This window comes from Mastomys coucha, unplaced genomic scaffold, assembly GCF_008632895.1.
Source record: "Mastomys coucha isolate ucsf_1 unplaced genomic scaffold, UCSF_Mcou_1 pScaffold11, whole genome shotgun sequence".
Taxonomy (NCBI): Eukaryota; Metazoa; Chordata; class Mammalia; order Rodentia; family Muridae; genus Mastomys; species Mastomys coucha.
In genome coordinates, this window is record NW_022196893.1 from 27,473,343 (window position 1) to 27,480,400 (window position 7,058).

Consider the following 7,058-nt stretch of genomic DNA (forward strand, 5'->3'; position numbering starts at 1 on the left):
GACTTACAGGTGGGGTTATGAGCTAGTACTTTGTTGCTGGTACTCAAACCTAGCTCATCTGAGAGAGAAATGCTAATAATTGACCTGACCTATCTCTCCAGCCCCCCCCCCAAAAGAGATTTGCTGAGATCTACAAATGGTACACATAAAAATACCTTCATCAAAATGCACAATTGTGTTGCAGTTTCTCAGGCAACCATCTTTTCACAGTGTAACAGCCCATAGGGGCAGCTTTGGAAAGGAAAGGTAATCAATGTATAGATCTTTATAGGTTTATCAGAAATAATTGCTATAATTGGTTTTTTGCAAATAGAACACAAAACAAAATTCATATTAAAAAAAGAAATCATGGTATAAAGACCCTGGGTTACTTAACCCTTTGGCAGTTTTGAACAAATAACCCCATGTTTTTAATCTTCTGATTTTAGATAACAGAGGAGGTTTTTGATTTAATCTATATAGTGTGTTTACATCAGTACCAATTAAATCAGTACAAATTCAAAAGGTATACAGTTAAGACTCATGAACAAAATGTAGTCAAATATGCAATGTCCATATAAAGAATGGAAAACAAATGCCACAAGGAAAAGTTATAGGAATTTTCACAAAGTAATATAGCTTTATTAAAACCAATATTCCTCTCAAGAAAGATGAACCTCCAAATGCAGCCTAACCCTGATCAGCATAAACAAATACAGATGGAGTCAGTGGGGCGCCCCATTAGCGCTTGTCATTGTCAGTCAATAAAGCAAGCCCTCCTAGCTCCAGTCCCAGCCACTGGTAAATACACATAAATGATTGTACACTGTACAATACCCTAGCTGGGAACTGTGAATACCCTAGCTGGGAACTGTGAATCACTTGGTAAATTGCCATAGACAAGGGTGACACCAGAACCCCACAACCCTAGCACCAAAATCAGTGCTGGTCAATCCTGGCATCAGTCGTTTTCACACCACCCAACAAATACCGTGGCCAACCATTGCTGACATGATTGAGCCCATGTCATTTTACCCGTGTTGCCACTTATCCAAGATGTGTCACCTACCAGAAAGCTGTACTCTCTTTGATGACATACTCTCTGGCAGAGGCTGGCCATAACTGGGTTTACAGGTAACAGTTGTCAGACACCAGGGCAGAGGCATCTTCAAAGTCGAGCAAGGCCAGTTTGCTACATCTAGTGTCTTGATTACCATGAGACTATAACAACCAACGCTTGCTCCACTGGTAGTGACGGACGACTGAACTACAGACAGCGCACTTGGCATCTGAAGGAAATCTTGGCTGCAGCAGGCAGATGCTTCCGTCCTCAGAGGCAAAGTCTTTCAACATTGATCGTTGATTTCTCAACTAGACAAATTTTAATCATCTTTTCCACACTCCAGGAGATATGTATGCTGTAGATAATGCAAGAGAGACTTTACACCTCAAAACTACCTTGGTCACCCAGTCCATGTGGCAAGTTTGCATAGTGACTCACCTAGAGAGCCAGTTCATCACTGCAGTCCGTGTTAAACACTGCCTCCCATCCATCCCCACATGTTCCTGGAAGCTCTGGGTCCTTCCCAGAATTCCATCTCCGCAAGCCAGTGTTCTCCAAGGCTGCCTACCACAAGCTTCTGCTCATCAGATTTCACTGCTATCTGTGAAGTGTGGGTTTGAGTGCCATAATTAAGCTCCCTGTGCTTCCACCTCAGGGCTTGGCAGACAGGTCACCTGACCCTGTACAGAGGCGTCCACCTTTGTGTCAAAGAGTCTACTCTGGTACTGTGTCCAGTTAATGATAAGATTTCCAAGGCTTCGTATCTTCCAGCTGCTTCATTCTCGAAATAGCCTTCAGATAAACCTCTTCCAGTACAAAACGTCCTGAATGAAATCCCCTTCCATGAAAATGTCTGCATGCAGTCTGCCACGCCTCCAGTGCAGACTCGAATCACTGGCCTCCACTGTTTAGAGACAAGTCAGCACGTGAACGCCATCTGAGGATTGAGACCTTGTAACACATAGAAACTGAACTTGGAGGAAAGAAGTTTGAGGAGAGCATCGTGTTATGGCAGAAGATGTCTGGCCTGATTTGCCCCACTCAGACAAGTCCGGTGATCCAGGGTTTCATTTTTCTGCAAATCTGGGAAAGAAATGTACCGGAAATACTATCAAGTCATGCCTCAAAGTCCTTTATTTCCATAACTTTATGAAAATATTTACCTAAGGGAGCCTGACAGTGACTTAAGTCAATACTAGTCACAGTATCTGGGACTGCAGACACCACTCCTGGCCCTACAGTCTCACAGGGGCACTCCTGCCCTGAAGTCTCACAGGGGCACTCCTGGCCCACAGTCTCACAGGGGCACTCCTGGCCCACAGTCTTACAGGAGCAAGAGACATGTTAGCCTCTTCGGGTGTTATTTTTCAATTTATTAAACATTTTGATGCGTGTGTATGTCACATTCTAGTCACGATTATCACTCGTGCTGGACTTCCATTGTCCCTCACCTCCTGTTTCCCAGCTCCTACCCCACTCCGTGGCTTTTTGTTTTGTTTTTATTTTTTTGTGTGTGTGACCCACAGGGCCATTCGCATGGACACAGGTTCAGTGCTCTTCTCGGAGCTAGTGGTTACATCACTGAAGACAAGGACTTGCTCTTCTCCAGTAGCCCTCCACCGCCATTCACTCCCAAGACTCAGTCCTGTGCAGGCTCTATGTGAGCAACCATAGCTGCTGGGAATTCATGCATATCATAGCCATACATGCACATACATGAGCATTTCACACCTGGCACTTGCGTTCTTTCTGCCCCTGCATCTGCAGAATTCACTGCACCTTGGAGGGTGTGATATGGCTTATGATCCTGCTTAAGGCTGAGCACTGGACAGCCACTTAGTCTTAGAACCATAACCTCCCATGTATCACCACTCTATTGATGGTTCAACCCAGGAAAATGGAGCCTGAAAATGAAGTGGACTAAAGTCTCATGCAATAGCCAACTTTTGTTTAGACAATGCATACTCTAAGGTCATGAGCAAAGGTCACATGAGTTCAAGCTGTATACAGTCACAAGGACAGGCCTTGCCTGGCATCATTATCATTATTGCCCTTTGTTAGTTCATTATTGTCCTTTGTTAGGGACAGACATACAGAGACAGAGTCACAAAATAACCTTCAAGCAAGCACATTTCCATGCAACAGACAAATGGAGGACAGGAGACACTGCAGCTTTTTGTTGATGAGTTGAAGCCATGAACATTTCATGTTATTTTAGAGAGATATTTACTAATTCTTATAAAGAGCTATAGACAGACAGACAGACTAGATTTTAAAAGTAGACACAACTATCTTTTGTCTTCAAAAAACACATCTCACTAACAAGAAACACCTATGGACTTCATGTCAAAGGGCAGGAAACTGTCCAGCAAGTGAGTGGACACGAAAACCTTGGCGTGGTTATTATGGTAAAGTTAACAGATAAACTTAGCTTTAAACCAAAATGAGAAGAAAAAATGGCTGCTACATATTAATAAAGCAAACAGTTCATCAAGATGATGGTGTTAAATACATATATGTACCAAACATAAAACAAACGTTAATGGGCTAAATTTTGGTGTACTGATAGTAGGTGATTCTAGGCCCCCATCGTGATTGCCAGCTTGACAGACGTAGAGTCACTCTGGGCTTGTGTATGAGGGGATTTTTAATTGAGCTAACCAAGGCAGGAAGATTCTTCCTAAATGTGGAAAGCACCATTTCATGGGCTGAGATCCTAAGGCAAGCACATCACCAGTTTTCATATCTCTCTGCTCAGTGTTGATGTAATGGACCAGCTGTCTTCCTCTTTCTCCATGACTATACCTCTTTCAACAATATTCCTAAATAAACTCCCTCTTCCTGAAGTTTTGCCTATCATGCATTTGATAACGATAGTGACATTTCCATAAAGGCAATTAATACTAATTAACCCTAATACTTATCTGTGCCTTTATATAGGTCATTCAACCACTACTAGGTTAAACTATACTGTACAACAAATGGACTTAACAAATAAATACAAAATATTCAACAAGTATGGAATAAACATTTTTCTCAGTGGTCCCTATGAACTTCTCTAAAACTGGCCACATTCTAATCAGAATAGGGAATCTGGAGGGAACTTTGAGATAAACATGCTTGGGTCTGAAGTGGGAAAGCCAGCTCTTTTTTTTTTTTTTTTTTTTTTTTTTTTTACTAGACAGGGTTTCTCTGTGTAGCCCTGGCTGTCCTACAACTCACTCTGTAGACCAGGCTGGCCTTGAACTCAGAAATCTGCATGTCAATCCGACTTAGCAAAACTCCATGTGAGTCTATCTCAGCTGACATCGCACTGCCAATCAGCCCCAGTCCGAGGAAGCGACAAAAAGCCCCAGCAAGCCCCAGCAAGCCACCAGAAGATTTTTGACGCATTTCTCTCTATGGAGTTCCAAAAAATGGAGCTCAACTATGCAAGGCAGACTGATACATGTATGTTGTTAGCAAAGACTCCTTCATCATGTGTCCTTTCACATGCTTGCTTTAGCAGAACATCCTTTCACTTGTGCCTGCTTCAGGGAAACACTCCTTCACGAGTCTGCCTTAGTCTTTCACGGGTGTCCACTTTAGGAAAGCACTCCTTCATGTGCTTGCCCCAGCAAGACCCCATCCAACACAACTGACTTTCCAAAGAACCCTTAAGTTTCCACTTCAGGAAATGGAAGAGGCAACTACGGCATCTGTAGAAGAAAGACAAACAGAAACCAAATCGAATCAGAGTTTCTGTAACTCTCAGTGTAATCCCAGAAAGGAATTAGCACCATTCATGGGTCACAGGCAACAAGATCAGTGTGTCTCTCCCTCAAGGGTGAGGCACATAACTTGGGTTGGCTTCTAGTAGCACTACGTCAAAAGAGCTTAGAGAACAGACCAGCTTTCCATCCTTGAGACAAGGTGAGACCAAGACGCCAAGAACAAAAACCGATACTCTCCTGTCAGAAACTATCCACACCACATTCATCACTCACTCACACAATTGGCCACCCAGCCACTCAAACCCTGGTCTCCATTCGTCTTGGGAGGCAGAATCAGACAACTAGATCCTCTGCTGTTAGCATCTCAATGCAGAGTGAGAAGGCTCCTTGTCAGGCATCTTCTTTCCAACACTTAAGAGGGCTTCTTAAGGACTGGAGAGGTGACTCTAGGTGTTAAGGGCATCCAACTGCTCTTCCAGAGGTCCTGAGTTCAATTCCCAGGAACCACATGGTGGCTCACAACTATCTGTAATGGGATCTGATGCCCTCTTCTGGTGTCTCTGTGGAGAGCAACAGTGTACTCATATACATTAAAAATTAAATAAATAAATAAATAAGTCTTAAAAAATATTTTTAAAAAGACATGTTAAGGGCTAGAGAGATGGCTCAGCGGTTAAGAGCACTGACTGCTCTTCCAGAGGTCCTGAATTCAAATCCTAGCAATCACATGGTGGTTCATAACCATCTGTAAGGAGATCTGATGTCCTCTTCTGGTGTGTCTGAAGACAGCTACAGTGTACTTACATATAATAAATAAATAAATCTTAAAAAAAAAAAAGACACGTTGAAAAAAGAAAAAAGAAAAAAAATAAAGAGGGCTTCGGCTTCTCAAGAGACCTATCTTCTTTTTTTTTTTATTAGATATTTTCTTTATTTACATGCAAATTTCTCCTTTCCCAATTACCCCTCCAAAAAACAAACAAAGAAACAAACAAAAACAACAAAAACAAACCCCTGTTGCCTCCCCCCTCCCCATGCCTGCCACCCACCCTCTCCCACTTATTGGCCCTGGCATTCCCCTACACTGGGGCACAGAACCTTCACAGGGTCAATACCCTCTCCTCCTATTGATGATCGAATTTACAATCCTCTACTGTACATGTGCTGCCAGAACAATCAGACCCACCATGTGCAGTCCTTGGTTGGTGGTTGAGACCCTGGGAGTTCTGAGGGTACTAGTTAGTTCATATTGTTGTTCGTCCTAAGGGGCTGCAAACCCCTCAGCTCCATAGGTCCTTTCTCTAACTCCTTCATTGGGGACCCTGTACTCAGTTCAATGGATGAGACCTATCTTCTTTAGACCTTAAAAAAGTTCTTCCTCAAGAAGCCAATATTTATTTATTTACATCCCAAATGTTGCCTTCTTCCTCGTCCCCCCTTGAAGAGTTCCTCCCCCATTCCTTTGCCTCTGAAAGAACACATCCAGGTTTGATTGATTGTGTCAAGCCATTGTCTTTATCATTTGGCACTGAAACTATATTGGCATCTTGTAAATTGTGATCTTATTATTATATAAACCTAATTAGATAATTAAGCCTTAAGAGGTATGCATTACTGGGTACTAGGTGCTAGATAAATGATTGTGGGAGTGTGTAAGGCATTGCATGTGAGTGAGATGTTGTTGCTAGCTGGAAGAAAATAGCAAGAGCTGATGGGACATAGTGTTTTGGCCGGAAAGTACTGGCACTACAACATGGTCCGGCGGGAAAGAGAGTTTACAGACTGGATTCATTTTTTAATATTTCTCGCCAAAGGGAGGCTAATCTCTTTTAACAAGAATTGATTTCAGTATACAGACTCCCCCCCTAGGAGCGTCCGTCAGAAGGATTTGATCCATTTTGGTGTCCAGGATATTGTAGTCATTCCAGACCTCTCTGGGCTCAGTGGTCAGCATGGGGCCCTGGAATGGTTTTAGGCGCTATTTCCCTACATCCTCCTGACTGGCCAGGGAGTTCTGAGTCCTGTGGTATGTATAGGATAATCTCGCTGGGGCCTCAATATATCCAGGTAAGAAAGTTATAGACCACCATAAATATAAGGCCAAAGTAGGGTCTTTTGTCTAAGCCAGTGACCAAGAGCAGGCTACCGCCTCAGAAAACCCTTGGCATAGAAGTTCATGGTTACAATGTTTATAAAGGCAAGAACCACAAAACCACAATGTCAGGTGGAAGTGAGGAGAAAGCGGTAACATATTTGCTTAGACTAAACAGTCAGCAGATTGTTCTGGCTGTGCACCTGGTCAG

General features: G+C 43.0%; 1 pseudogene; it reads right to left on the reverse strand.

Moving 5' to 3' along the window:
- Positions 1-593: 593 nt before the first annotated feature.
- Positions 594-2,185, reverse strand: LOC116078549 (annotated as a pseudogene).
- Between the last annotated feature and the right edge of the window lie 4,873 nt (positions 2,186-7,058).